Raw genomic sequence first — 15,952 nt, forward strand, 5'->3', positions numbered from 1 at the left:
TTGTAAATTTGTAAACAAAAAGTTCACAACTCCGCTAATAATGCATGTATCCACGGTGGAATTTGTACTTAGATTAGTTTTTAGAAGGCTAATACATTTGCATACTCAATTGTAAATTTGTAAACAAAAAGTTCACAACTCAGCTAATAATGCCTGATTCCACTTCCGAATTTGTATTTATATTAGTTTGTAGTAGTTGAATAACCGGGCTTTCGGGACCTTTGATGTCGGTAAAAAGGGTAATAAAAATGCAATTAATGGATTAGCTGTCAAAATTAGAGTGGTTTAGATAATAAAAATGCACTTAGTTAGGGGGAGATATGAACCTGTCATAAGAGGGGGTAATAAAGATGGAATAAATTAGGGTCAGTGCATGTAAAAGGACACTTGAGATCAAGTGTTCAAGGGATTCCCACAGGGATATGGATACGAGTGCGAATGCAACGGAGCGATCCCGGTAGCGATCCCGGATCGATGCACGTGCACCGACGACCCCTCACTTAGAGGGTGAGGCAATTAAAAAGGGCGCACCGGGGAGATCCTGCTCCGACAGGAGTGATCCTGTTCCACACGTGCACGTGCACCGACGACCCCTCACTTAGAGGGTGAGGCAATTGAAAAAGGGCGCACCGGGGAGATCCTGCTCCGACAGGAGTGACCCTGTTCCACACGTGTACGTTCACCCACTTAAGGCAATTGAAAAATGGCGCACGGCGGCGGTCCTGCTCCGCCCGGATAAGGCAATTGAAAAAGGGCGCACGGCGGCGGTCCTGCTCCGGCCGGAGTGATCCTGAGCATCCCGTGTACGTTCACCCACGATCCTAGTTTGAAAAAGCGACAGGGTGTAAGTGAAGAAGGGCGCCAGACGTGAACGTTCAGGCAACATCCTCACTTGATAAAGGGACGGGGTGTAAGTGAACAAGGGCGCCAGAGTCGAAACATGTTCCCACCCACGACTCAGGACTGTGATTTTCCCTGTGAGATACCTCACTTGAAAAAGGTCACTTGTTTTCCCACTGAAGGGCCGCTGGAAAGAGGATCAGAGCAGTCAAATTTTCCCACCCTCATCCCACCTACACTAGATCAAGTGCGTGCAACAACCTGCTCAATTAGCTAACCAAAGTAGGGATGGTGAAGGATGCACTTGTAACGGTTTCTCAACAGTCTGTGCAATGTGAAATACCCCATCCACCCAAAACTCAAATCCACAGTCAATCTGAAAAGTAAAGGCTGCAAAAGAAATATCCCATATCCCATTTCTACCATTAAAAAAATGCTATATATTTTTTTTTTTTTTGTAAATATAATTTTATTTTTCAAGTATAATAATCAAAAGCGATGTTCCAAATTAACATAAATTTTTATAATTTTTAATGATTTTTGTGAGCGTACAGTAAAGAAATGGCAAGCACATGTATCAACTCCATCCTCGACATTATCATGTGCCCAACAACAAGATGTGATAATCAGACCTGATCTGTTTATCAGGTCTGATAAGCCGACATGATAATCGGACCTGGTATCAACTCTGATCTGTTTATCAGGTCTGTTTTCATTTTTTAACTGAAATATAAAGGCTGAAAAAGAATTTTCCCAAGTCCCGTTTCCCAATCAAAAATTTGTTTTTTTTTTTTTTTTATTTATTTATTTTTTGTTTTCATTTTTATACCCTTGCAGGGTATTATAATTTCAGTCAGAAGTTTGCAACGCAGTGAAGGAGACGTTTCCGACCCTATAAAGTATATATATTCTTGATCAGCATCAACAGCCGAGTCGATCTAGCCATGTCCGTCTGTCCGTCCGTCTGTCCGTCCGTCTGTCCGTTTCTACGCAAACTAGTCCCTCAGTTTTAAAGCTATCTGAATGAAACTTTGCATATAGTCTTCTATATACTCTCACTGCTATATATGTCGGAACGGGCCGGATCGGACGACTATATCATATAGCTGCCATACAAATGTTCGATAAATTTTTAGAAAAAAATTTTAACTTGGCTGTTTTTCAATATTATTCCATCATTTTTGAGATATAGCTATTTTATATTATTCCAGAATTTTGGTAAAAATTTTATGAAAATCGGACCACTATATCTTATAGCTGCCATAGGAACGATCGGGAAATTAATCAAAAAAATTATAACTTCGTTGTTTTTCAACGTATTTTAATCTACTTTGACACATGAGCTTCTGGTATTATTTCAATATTTTGGTAAAAATTTTATGAAAATCGGACGACTATATCTTATAGCTGCCATAGGAACGATAGGGAAAGTAATAGAAAAAATTATAACTTCGTTGTTTTTCAACGTATTTTCATCTACTCTGAGATATGAGCTTTACTTATTATTATAGAATTTTGGTATACATTTTATGAAAGTCGGACAACTATATCATATAGCAGCCATAGAAGCGATCCGCAGATGTAGAGAAAATGTAAAGCTGGGAATGTATAACTGTAACTGTCAAACTGTAAACATAATAAGTATAGGTAAAATGGTATGTAACTCAGTTTAGTGTCTGTTTCCGGCATTATAATTTATGACATAAATATGAAAACCAATCTGCAAGGGTATACAAACTTCGGCGTGCCGAAGTTAGCTTCCTTTCTTGTTTTTTAAATGAAATATAAAGGCTGAAAAATAAATTTCCCAAGTCCCTTTTCCCAAATAAAAATTTGTAATATTTTTTATATATATAAAATTTTTTTTTTTATTTATTTTTGTTTTCATTATACCCTTGCAGGGTATTATAATTTCAGTCAGAAGTTTGCAACGCAGTGAAGGAGACCTTTCCGACCCTATAAAGTATATATATTCTTGATCAGTATCAACAGCCGAGTCGATCTAGCCATGTCCGTCTGTCCGTCTGTCCGTCTGTCCGTCCGTCCGTCCGTCCGTCCGTCCGTCCGTCTGTCCGTTTCTACGCAAACTAGTCCCTCAGTTTTAAAGCTATCTGAATGAAACTTTGCATATAGTCTTCTATATGCTCTCACTGCTATATATGTCGGAACGGGCCGGATCGGACGACTATATCATATAGCTGCCATACAAATGTTCGATATATTTCTAGAAAAAAATTTATAACTTTGCTGTTTTTCAACATTTTTGCACCATTTTTTAGATATGGCCATTCTATATTATTTCAGAATTTTGGTAAAAATTTTATCAAAATCGGACGACTATATGATATAGCTGCCATATGAACGGTCGAGAAATAAATAGGAAAAAAAATTATAGTTTCGTTGTTTTTCAACGTATGTTTATCTACTCTGAGATATAATATTTTTTTATTATTCTAGAATTATGGTATAAATTTCATAAAAATCGGACAACTATATCATATAGCTGCCATATAAACCGATCGGTAGATGTAGAGAAAATGTAAAACTGGGAATGTAAAACTGTAACTGTCAAACTGTAAACATAATAAGTATAGGTAAAATGTAATGAAACTCTGTTTTGTGAGTGTTTTCAGCATTTAAATCTATAATATAAACATCGAAACCAATCTGCAAGGGTATACAAACTTCGGCGTGCCGAAGTTAGCTTCCTTTCTTGTTTTTAATCTGAAATATAAAAGCTGAAAAAGAATTTTCCCAAGTCCCTTTTCCCAATAAAAAATTTGTAATTGTTCGGCTCGAGGGGGGGGGGGGGGGGGAAATTCAATTTCCACGAATCTCCAGATAAGCACAAAGGTATTTAATAGCACTCCCGCGCCGCAGTCAACGTAACCGTAGAAATCACCGCACACAAGAAAATCACCACCAACGATAAGAAATAGGAGGCCGGGGGGGCGTGGTAATTTCAATGTAAAATATCGTGGACTTGGTCCGCTTTATTGGAGTTCTAATTAGGAATTAATAATGTACAAATTGGAGTGACAGATTAGACCCGCCGATCGCCCAGAGTCGAGAGCCTCCGCTAGAAGAGCGAGAGAGCAAGCTGCGCAAGAGCGCAAGCTGAGAGCGAGAGCGCGCTGAGGAGCTTTGCAGAAGCAGGAGCGCTTCGGAGTCGCGCGGGGGGGGAAACGAAAGCTCCTGACCTGAACAGTAATATTTTTTATATATGTCGGCGAGTTGGTTGCTAAGTGCAAATTTGGAAAGCTTGTTGCTATGGCAACAGAACTATTCGGCATGCTCAGGTATTGGTAGCCTGTAGGTGTCGCTGGCGCGCAGGCGCAATGACAGTTGAGTCGGTAACAGGAGTGTTACTGAGTGAGGTCTGTTCGTCTGTCGCAACAATAGGAGAGAATGAGAGAGACAGCTTGAGATTGTCTAGGAATGACATCTGAGTGAAAAGTAAGAAAAGGTGAAAGGGCCACAGGAAAAGTGGCGTGATGACAGATTCGATTTGACTGCGCAGGCGAACAGAACTCGCTGGCTCGACTACGGTTAAATTAAATAACGGATATCTCCGACATCAGAAGTGGGATTCACCATAGCCTCGCGGGCATTCTGATAAAGTGATTTTCGGTCGATATTAAATTCAGTGGCGCATCGAAGGCTTGCGCAGCCGCGTGGTGCGAGACACCGGAGTCGTGATAGGCAGTCAAATGCACTGGTCGCGTGTTGAGCCGGACGGTTGCAAGTGTCATCAGTGTCGGCCAGAAAATTTGGGGAAGAATGGAAGACAACAACAACAGCACACTGGCGGAACTGCGGCTGAAGTGCGGAGAGCTGGAGTGACGCACTTCAGGCGTGAGAACGGTGGTCACATTGCATCTGTGTGCACGAGATGGGTATCAGCGGCTGCGAGGGGCAGCGGCAGCTGCATGTAGAAGCGAGTTGATTTGTGTGATTCAACAGTGACAGTATCGGGTGAGCCCTTTCCAATTATTCTTTGATTTGGGAGCTGAATTGGCTAAAAGATGGGAATAGAGATGTGTTTGATTGCAGTGTCGTTTGCCCATCTGCCTTCCCATTGGCGAGCCCTGTGCTACGATAGGTTGTGCTTAGACTATCGGAAGCAATATTCGAAAATGGTTTCGGACAGTGGCCTTTGCCGCTTATGTCAGACCCTGTGAAGGAAAAATGTTTCTGTTGAAAAATAATTAATTTAAAAAAATTACGAGTTGCCGTCTGTTTGGTCTGCCGTGCCGTTTGGTTTGTAGAGTGCATCTTCTACCTTCATCATGCAATTGTTAAGGCGTTTGGAATTTATCATGATTATTTGCGATAGTTTACATAGATGCATGTTAATCATGGCAAACTCGGAAGAAAAGGCTTTCCGAAGGCTGAAGGTTGTATTAAATGTGTTGACTGTACCAGAGTTGCCATTTAACGTTACCAAATGTGGGTTTCTTGAACCTACTACGCAGTATCTGAGCTATGAGGTGTGCGGTGGAGAAATCAGACCCAATTCCTAGAAAATCCTTACGTTAAAGGTCCGTTCTTTTAATCGGTGCAATTAAGAGACCGTCGTAAGACCATTTATTGAATTGGTGCCTTGTTTTCAAAAACGTGTGCCTCGATTTTCTCAGATCATGAGACAGATTCTTCGGCTTCAAGTATCTTTAAGTGAAATGACGATATTCAGAAATTGGAACGAACGTTTTTAATATTATTACAAATGAGCCTGTAATCGTTATTTGTTGGTTCGAAACATCTGATCAAATTTGAAACAGATATAAGCTCTTGTGGATATGGTCCAATGCTAATACACCTAATTAATGGAGACCCTTATGTTGGTGGATATATTGGTAGAACTATGTGTCTTGTGGAGTCCAAGTAGCCTTTGTATGAATTGGAAATATTGGTTGGCGTGCAATTATTCTGACATTTTTGGCATTGTTTGCTCAGATGAGAGTTTGTAGTCTATACTTATTGCAGATGTAATCATTTCTAAACAAAAAAAAATTAACTGAAGTGCATCATAGAGTAGAGGAAGAGAAAGCGCAAGGCAATTGTGGAATTCTTTTTGTGTCCAGAATTCACATGACTGATTTAACTCCGATAAATAAAAATAAATTGACAGAAAAACGTCTGAACTTAGAATGGAAATCTCAAATGACCGACTGATCAACTTCAGGATTTATTGGTATAGTTTATAAACAACTAAAAATAATTGAAATTAACTTGAGTTACGAAGAGGGATTTTAAAGAATACAGAGAGGTGTGAGGCAATGTTATCTGCCAGTAGTGTCCCTTAAATTTTGTTGGATAGTTATTAATCAAGGTTATAAATCCGTTATGTGTTTGGGTTGGAAAAAATAGACTCAGCAATATTTATCAGAATTGTTGGAAATGACTAAGTTTAAAGATTGTTGAAAATTGTATCATGTGTAAAGTTGTAAAGTAGTCATCTGGCTGGATACCAGGACCGCAGAGGTGATGGGAAGATGCTCTTGGCGGGGTGCAACTTGCGGCGAACTGCACAGTTAGTAGTGCAACCAATGCAAGCCCTTAAGAGATGCCAATCGGACCCACCCTTTGGGCTTGATACCACCACATGACACAGAGAAAAGTATAAAGAAAGAGAAATTTAAAGCTACGTTATGCTGGTTCGGAAAAGCACTAGTTTTGATAAGGCAAGATTAATTTAAAATGAAAAATGAAAATGGAAAATATGTTAAGAATGAGAGAGAAAGGAGAAAGAAATGAAGATGGAAAATGAAAATGAAGATCGGCACCAAACAGAGTTTATAGAAAAGCTTGATGGTGGCTGATATGTTTTGAGATATCTGTCAAGTAAGCGAACTTTTATAAGTATGCGCATGAGTTTTTGAGGGCATAGCCAAATAGACAAAATAAGCAATGACGTTGATTGATTAAAGATTAAAGTTGATTAAAGATTTAGACGACTCAAGTGGAGATGCGTCTGATTCCCATGTGGGGAATGATGATATGGATGGCACGGTTGATGCCTTGGAATCCCAAGAGGGGATATAAAGACCGCACCATAACAGAAGGAATTGTTATGGCGGGGGTCAGTGGAGACCGCACCATAACAGAAGGAATTGTTATGGCGGGGGTCAGTGGAGACCGCACCATAACAGAAGGAATTGTTATGGCGGGGGTCAGTGGAGACCGCACCATAACAGAAGGAATTGTTATGGCGGGGGTCAGTATGTGGGTGTAAAAGGAAATACACCAGTTGATAAAGCTATGTAATTAGAGAAGTCTGAATTGTAAATTATGATTAAAATGAAGATGTAATTTGTTATGTTATCATGAAACCAAGATGCTTATTTTGTCTAAATGCCTCAATACTTATGTTTAGAAAATTAATGAAATGTTTGTTGACAATAAAATGTAACGAGTACTGAAATTTGAGAATACTGTGATTTAAAGTTAACACACGAGGACGTGTGATTTGTCAGGAAGGCCGTGTCGGATCACATGAAACAGGGCCTACTTTATTCCTATGGTCAGAATATGTGAAGCGGAGCCTTTTGAAATACGAAAAGAGCTTGTACTCTATGGTTTCGAAAGGTTATCCTGCCAAACTAACATTTGAAGACACTAGAAGTGTGAGAGATCGCCGACTGAGGCACTCGTTGGTGGAATCATTTATAAGGCTATGAGGGTCCAGAGAGACCGTGACGCAAGAGGTGCGTGTGAGCGTTGCAAAGTGTGCAGCAAGAGCCTGTATAAATTGATGAAGAGATGTTGAGTAAGAGTTGTGGTACGAGCAGAGAAAGAAGATACAGATTTGGTACGAGAAGAGAATGAAGTGGCGAGAAGAAATAAAAGTAAAGCTTATTTGACATGAATAAAACAGATAAAATGAAATGTTAAGTTGAGACCAAAGAGAGAAAAAAGAGAGAATGATAAATGAAAATGACAGTTATGTTTAGAGCTATTAGAAGACACGTCACGCGAGGACGCGTGAATTGTCAGGATGGCCGTGTCGGCGAGTTGGTTGCTAAGTGCAAATTTGGAAAGCTTGTTGCTATGGCAACAGAACTATTCGGCATGCTCAGGTATTGGTAGCCTGTAGGTGTCGCTGGCGCGCAGGCGCAATGACAGTTGAGTCGGTAACAGGAGTGTTACTGAGTGAGGTCTGTTCGTCTGTCGCAACAATAGGAGAGAATGAGAGAGACAGCTTGAGATTGTCTAGGAATGACATCTGAGTGAAAAGTAAGAAAAGGTGAAAGGGCCACAGGAAAAGTGGCGTGATGACAGATTCGATTTGACTGCGCAGGCGAACAGAACTCGCTGGCTCGACTACGGTTAAATTAAATAACGGATATCTCCGACATATATATAAAATTTTTTTTTTATTTATTTTTGTTTTCATTTTTAATCTGAAATATAAAAGCTGAAAAAGAATTTTCCCAAGTCCCTTTTCCCAATAAAAAATTTGTAATTAAAAAAAAAATTTTTTTTTTATTTAATTATTGAAATTTGTACTTAAATCTATTATAACATTCCCATCCTTCAGCTTTTGGAGAGAATACGACCCTGAAGAAATCTTTTGGATTACCTCATCCTTAAGCTGCGAGAACCTATCCGGGAGGAGTACATTTCTTGTATCCAGTTCGACCATAATATTGGTGCCGAACTTTCCCGTCACCCGCCTGGCCGAATAAATATGAAAGGGCATATTTATCGACAGCTTGTGAAAGGTTAACTTCCTTTTCACTCTGCAGGCGTTGAAGGCCTGCATCTGAGGGTCTTCCTCAATATCCCTCAAAAGGGCATCGATGTCCTCCTGCGTGACCCCAGTGGGGAGGTTGGAGGCGGTTGAGTTGGATGAGGCGGATTAGTTGGAGCTAGATGCGGTGTTGGAGTCGGTGGAGCTGGTGGAGCTGGTAGAGCTGGTGGAGCTGGTAGAGCTGGTGGTGGTGGCGGTTCATGATGCTACTGTTGCTGCTGCTGTTGTTGCTGCTGATGCTGGTCGCTGAATGATATTTTTCCTAGACGAGGGCCCTGAATTTATACCCGCCAAGGAGCATATTTCTCCTCCCACTGCTATCCACTTGTACTATGGTATTCGGTCTCAAGGGATAGAACGTCTAGCTTTGTAAAAGGTCAAAGTGTCCACTTCATGTGAAGTGGTTACGAAGGGTATGGGAAGAATTACAGTCTAGCAAAAATTTAAGGCATAAATGCCCACAGTTAAAAGTACCAAATTTTTTGGAAACGCTGATAATTATATCTTATTTTTTCCCCTAAATATCTAATTATTTCTAAAGGCGGCTGCAAGTTACCAAAACTGTCAAAGTAGTACGAGTCTGATCCATTCTTATAATACGCCACCCAATGCGTTCCTTCTGATGATGAGTCTGCTAAATTTATTATTCCACACTCGGAATAATGTGGTACTTTGGGTATGTCATCTCTCATATAACACCCCCGAAAATGTGGAATATTTTTAAAGGCAAACTTCAATATATCAAAATTGGAAAGTGCTCTCTTGGGTAGCTCATTTAATAGTTTTTTTTGTTAATTATTATTTTTTGAAAATGATATGCCATAGCCTTTCTTGTATGGTTGTAGGTACAAGCCTTTACCCAACGATACAGATTCCATTTTTCTGTTATGTCTCTGGTTTTCCTCAAGTTGTGCCTTTGACCTCTTTGCATTGTTAATTGATTTTACAATTGCAGCGCTACCTGACGCTAAACTACCCACAGCGCTAAGGGCTGTTAAAATAGGTACCAATGGTAAAAAACCACCAACTTTTGGAACTGCTATTACCCGTGGAATTACAACATTTTTCTTACATCCCATTGATTTCGATACTGCACTGCGTGCCACTTTAACAGCATTCAATATGTCGAGTGGCTTATGCTTTCGCAATTCGATGGTTGCCTTTTTGATGATTGATGCAAGAGATTTTTTCACCACTTTCTTTTTCTGTTGCTTTGCTCCCATACCAAATTTCTTTTTTAGCTTCATCATGTTTGTAACAAAATATGATGCAGCCCTCTCACTAATGCTGCTATCCGCTGCTTTTACTCGATCCCAAGCCCTATTGTTCAGGTCAGGAGCTTTCGTTTCCCCCCCGCGCGACTCCGAAGCGCTCCCGCTTCTGCAAAGCTCCTCAGCGCGCTCTCGCTTGTAGGGGTCAGAGGGTAAGGGCAGAGAAAACAAATAGGAAAATATAAATAAGTATAATCGTAAGTTTAAATGATAGAACCGACCTATCGAAACGCATATGCCGCGACTAGAGTGTAGGGTAGCGCCTTCCAGAACATGCCGTTTTTCTTCAGCGCCAGCGAAATCGTACGATTTTTTGCTTATTTTTCCTTCCTCCAGTCCTCCAGCATCGAGAGCGCGAGAGAGGATTTGGGAAAAGTCCCGTAGCTTTTGGCTCGTTTGCTATGCAAGGCACGCTGCGTGTAGAGAAATTTTGTGACGCTCGCTCACTTGAAATTGAAAACCAGAGCAAAGCACACGCATCGTAGATCACTTTTACTATAATAATTCCGGCACGTGGAGTATACAGTTTCAATCGAATTAATAGTAAAGTGCCAGCAAGAGACCAGTGACAAAACTTAATAAGTGTTGTGCACGAGTGAGAACGGGTAAATATTAACTACGGAACGGCAGAGTTTATAGTATAGTTAACCCTTTTGTTGTGCAGGGCTAGTTTGGCGCTAGGCGACGGCTCTTACGTCCTTCGCTAGGCGTGGGCGTATCGCCGGCGTGGCAGCCACACGCGGCAGAAGTTGGCGATCAGCGAACAAGGCGGCGCGGTGCAACCGAGCGGCCATAACCTAACTTTTCGGAGGCCCTACAGCGGCAGAGACGTCGACGTGCGGCCAACGCAGCACGTGCGCGTAACCCTACTTTTTGGGTACCTCTGCTTTGCCACGTCGGCTGCCAAGGAGCTATAGCGATCCGAGTGCGACCGCACTAAACCGGGAGCGAGAAATCTCCAAGAGTCAGACCAGAGGCGGCCTGTGTCTGAGTTCTCGGAGTAATGTAACCGGCCTCGTGCAGCCCCAACTAAGGCGATTCGGCTGTATGGACAGCGGCTAAGCATTACCTTTTCGAGCATAAGCCAGTAGGAACAGTGGAGGTGCAGCGAAGGTAGCTGAGCGGAGACTAGGCAGGAGCAGGCGCAGCCGGATAGAGAGCTCGCTTGCGCGGCAGGCATGTGACCTGTCGAAGAAGTTGGAGGCGCGTCGCGGCGAGCAGCGCGCTCACGCTGGATGATTCCAGTAACCCGAAGGATGTAGAGAAGTTTTGAGATCGATTAAATTTAGAGTAATGCGTAACGTTAGCTAGAAAAAAACTGATATTGTTGTTGCTTTTCTGCCATTTAGCGTAATATGTGAATGCGAACGCGAGCGTCCCATTTAAATATCGTTTCTGAACTTTCCAACTAACAGCCATCAGCACCTGCAACTTCGATGGGCCCAACGAACCAGCAGCGGAGGATCTGAGCGTAAGTCAATATATCGAAAGTAAATCGGCACAAAGGCCGCATTTTTGATTTATTCTGTAAATATATATCGATCGTATGTATAATTTAAACGGGATCCTAAGCGAGCCGCATATTTACGCGTGTGTTTACTTAAATTTCAATTAACGTAGAGATAAATAGCTGGGGACTAGAGAGGTTAAGAAAATGATGAATAATTGTAAGAGACAGAATTATGAATTATCCTGAAGTTTAACGAAATAATAATGGAGTAAAAACGTATATTTTTGGTCTATGTTAATACAGCAAGTGGATGTCGAATAACTTTAGAATGAGCTAAGATCGAAAAGATGAACTTAGTAAAGGGGTAACACTTAATTTATCAGAGTTTACCACGGCAGGGAGGGTAAAGACGTGGGGGCGAACGACACCTCAGCCACCCACAACGCGAGTGTTCCTCTCTTATACCTACTCTTTAGGGTCCGTCCGTACGTCTGATTAATTCAACCGTTGACCAATCATTTAGTTTACAGAATGTGCACTTAAACTTTTATTACAGTAGTGAAAGGGTGTGACTTATTATCGGTGAGGAAGGCCCACGCCATATCCGACGAGCTTTGAACCGAGCATAGCAAGAAGTGCACAAATACCGATCCGATTGTACACTGGAAAACCCACAGTATCTAGTGATCACCTGCCTCTTGGCTACTACATAAATAAAATGGCGCCCAACGTGTGGGGCCAAAGACCGTTATCTGCATTTGAGAAATAAGAGGAAGAAGAATATCAAGCTATAGTGCAACTCGCAGGAGCCGCAAATACCTATTGTTTTAGGTGCAGGACCTTCGAGTGGTTTTAGCCCATGAAAATGCTCGACTATCCATCCAAAAGATTTTTTTGTAATTAATTTAATCAGCAGAAATTGTTACTATTTCATACTAGAGATTTGCTAGTTGCGAGTTGAGGACTTCTTAGCCGGAATTGCGTCTTCGATTCGAGATCTTACGGATCAAGGCGACCGCAACGAACCCACTCACAGGCGCAAAAACTCGAGCCTGAAATTAGTTAGGTGGATCAAACTCCCGTTCAATAGGTAGAGGGAAGCGAATTCGGAATTAGTAGCTTGGAATAGCGATATGTTGTCAAAACTTCGTGGTACTATCGACCAGTACTAACCGAGCGCAGAATACTATCCAAAGGCGACAGTTTAGACTACTGGCAAAAGGTACTGTACGCGTATTTAGGAATATCAAGTGGAGGAACTTCGATGGATGACCAATACAGCGAATACAAACCTACAAAGCCGCGACAATATAGACAATATTAGTATAGAGTTGGTTAGGAGAGAACGCTCAGCAAGAAGGTATTCGACAGAAACTAGCTGGAAAAACAAAGGCTATAAATTGAAAATATTAAGCAACCCATAACAGATACGCAAGAAGAAAATGCCTATTCATCATAGCTTAGAGAATTTAGCAGCCGCTTCTAATAATGACGAAAGTGTTTGCATTCTATGCACACGACCTTTAAGCGTGAACGATCTGACAGCAGCTTCTCCTTGTAATCATCGATTTCATCATCAATGTATTAGAGATCACTTGTCAGTAACGAACTCGTGTCCGACTTGCGATCGACCATGCACGGTGCAGCAGTTGTCAGTATCGAACAATAACTTGTTAGCCGAATTGGCAGATGCAGAACAAAGATCCGAGTCAGGAAGAGCACCCAATGAATATGACGCTGGCGAAGGCAGCAGCAGTCTTATCACAAACCGAGGCCGTAACAGGAATGAACCAAGAAGAGGTCGAAGTTTGGGGCAACGCAGAGGTATGGTTACTAGGTCTCAGCAACGTAGTAACGTGGCGCAGCAGCGCGATAGAAGCGCTAATACACCATCAATTCTCGATTCATCTAGAGCAGAGAGTGTCGAAGAAATAGGTAGAGTAGTTCAAGCAGCAATGCAGTCTCAGCAACAGAAGCTTATGCAGGATTTGACTCTTTTCATACAGTCACAGATATCGAATTTGCAGCTCGAACAGAATGCCCAATCCCCGAGTAGGAGAAGCATGAACAATGTAACACAGGGACAAGCTTTCGCAGTAGGTCAAGCTCAGCCAGGGTCAGGATTGAATTTACCGAACAGGGAGCAAAACGAGAGATTAGGGAATCGACAATCTAGTCGAAACTCTGAGAGGTAGGAGAAGCATGAACAATGTAACACAGGGACAAGCTTTCGCAGTAGGTCAAGCTCAGCCAGGGTCAGGATTGAATTTACCGAACAGGGAGCAAAACGAGAGATTAGGGAATCGACAATCTAGTCGAAACTCTGAGAGGTCGCACACTTCGGTGCAGCCGGAGAAGGTGCCCGGTATTATCCAGAGTTGGCACATCAAATTTGATGGAGCCAAAGATGGCTTGCAGACAGAGGATTTTCTGTACAGAGTACAAGCACTAGCCCAACAAAACTTGAACGGAGATCATCAGCTTCTTTGTGATCACCTACATCTGTTCTTTACCGGCAAAGCGAATGAGTGGTATTGGAAGTTCCACCAAGCATGTACGAATTTTACATGGGCAGAGATTTGCTGGGAATTTAGACAGAAATTTCGAGATGTGGATACAGACATGGACATATGGGAATCTATCAATAGTAGGCGTCAAGCAGACAGGGAACCATTCGAAGAATACCAATTCCAAATAGAAAAGTTGGTTTCGCGCTTGAGTACTCGACTTTCAGAGCAGTCGTTAGATGAACTGCTGATTCGGCATGCGAAGCCATCGCTGAGGTACGAGTTGATGCATTTGCGCATAGATTCCTTAGTCACCTTAAGGGAAGAGATACGAACACACGAACAGTTTTGTAAGCAGAATAGACCGCAGCAAGGGAAGAACCAAGTTGGAACACGACCTTATATTGCTCAACTAGAACAGGAATCTGAGGATGTAGGACTAGAAGATGTGTCAGCCCTACAGACTAATCAGATAAGATGTTGGAACTGCGATAAGATAGGCCATAGGTTCGACGAGTGTCTCGAAGTTCGCAGCATCTTCTGTTATGGATGCGGAGCCAAGAACACTTTTAAGCCAAACTGTCAGCACTGTAGACCATCGGAAAACCGACAAAGGGATGCGTCGGCCAAAATCCACGCGTCGCATCCGAAACATTAAAATCCAGTAGTGGTACGCAGACAGAACCGTGTGAAGTTTCAAATCTGCAAAAAGTACATCCAAACACAGCAAAAGTTAACCAACCTTATCATATACGTGAAGCACAGTACGCTGAAGCCAGACGAAGAATATTCGCAGACGTTTGCAGCAGTATTGACACTCACAAACCCGGACGTTCAACACTAAGAGCACGATCATTTTGGAACAAGGTTCGAAAGAACCGGAAAAAGTTGATAGCAGCAGTTTTTATGAATTCCGATAACCGTTTATACACGGAAATCGATTTAGTGGGTAAGCGCTATGTGGCGTTACTCGATTCAGGAGCAACGATAAGCTGTATCGGAGGCAACGCTGCTAGAGACTTAGCTCAGAACCCAAATTTACGAAAATGTTCAGGTCGCATTAAAACCGCGAATAACTCCGAGTGCCCCGTCGTAGGCAGACTCGTGGCAGACATCAATTATCGAAATCGTACACATCCAGTCGAATTTTTTGTGATTCCAGGGCTGAAGCAAGATATATATCTGGGAGTTGATTTCTGGCGAGACTTCGGTCTATTGTCCAAAATAATGGAAGAGACCGGAAGTGTAGCTGAACTTGACGTAGGGCGAGACGAAGATCCGGACGATAGCCCGAAAACGCATGTTATTTCGATCGAGCAACAGAAGAGGCTAGAGACTGTAATCTCTAAGCTTCCCTCTTACGAGTCAGAAGGATTAGGTCGAACTCAACTAATTGAACATTCCATAGACGTTGGTCAAGCGAAGCCGGTAAAACAGAGGCATTGGCCCATCTCACCAGCTAAGGAGAAACTTATGTTTGCCGAAGTAGAGAATATGTTAGCGTTAGGCGCGATCGAAGAATCTCGAAGCCCGTGGAGCAGTAACTGCGTGCTGGTGAAGAGAGGAGAAAAAGTTCGGTTATGTTTGGACTCCAGGGAGGTGAACAAGCTAACCATAAAAGACGCCTATCCACTCCCTCACGTAGACGGAATCCTTAGCAGATTGCCACCAGCGCGTTACATAACGGGTCTCGATATGAAACACGCATTCTGGCAGATTCCACTCGAGGAGAAGTCCAGGCAGTGCACAGCGTTCACGATCCCCAACAGGCCTTTGTATCAATACAAAGTAATGCCGTTCGGCCTGTGTAACGCAACACAAACACTATGCAGACTGATGGACGCCGTGATACCAACACATTTGCGCCCTAGGGTTGTGACGCGCAGACGCGCACAAATATATACGTAAGATATAAAATAAGGAATACACAATAGAAAACAATGAATATAGAATATGGAATAGATTTGAATTGAATGCGCGCGCGCGCCATGATCGCGCCCAAATGGTCACACTGGCCCAGGAAGGGCCTGGCCACACTATTATGGCAAAATATCTTCGGGTGCGGCGGTCACACTCGACCCTGCCGGAGCCCTATATAAGGCGAGCCTCAGCCCTTGAAAAGCATTCAGTT

The sequence above is a fragment of the Drosophila kikkawai genome, unplaced genomic scaffold (assembly GCF_030179895.1).
Source record: "Drosophila kikkawai strain 14028-0561.14 unplaced genomic scaffold, DkikHiC1v2 scaffold_132, whole genome shotgun sequence".
Classification (NCBI taxonomy): Eukaryota; Metazoa; Arthropoda; class Insecta; order Diptera; family Drosophilidae; genus Drosophila; species Drosophila kikkawai.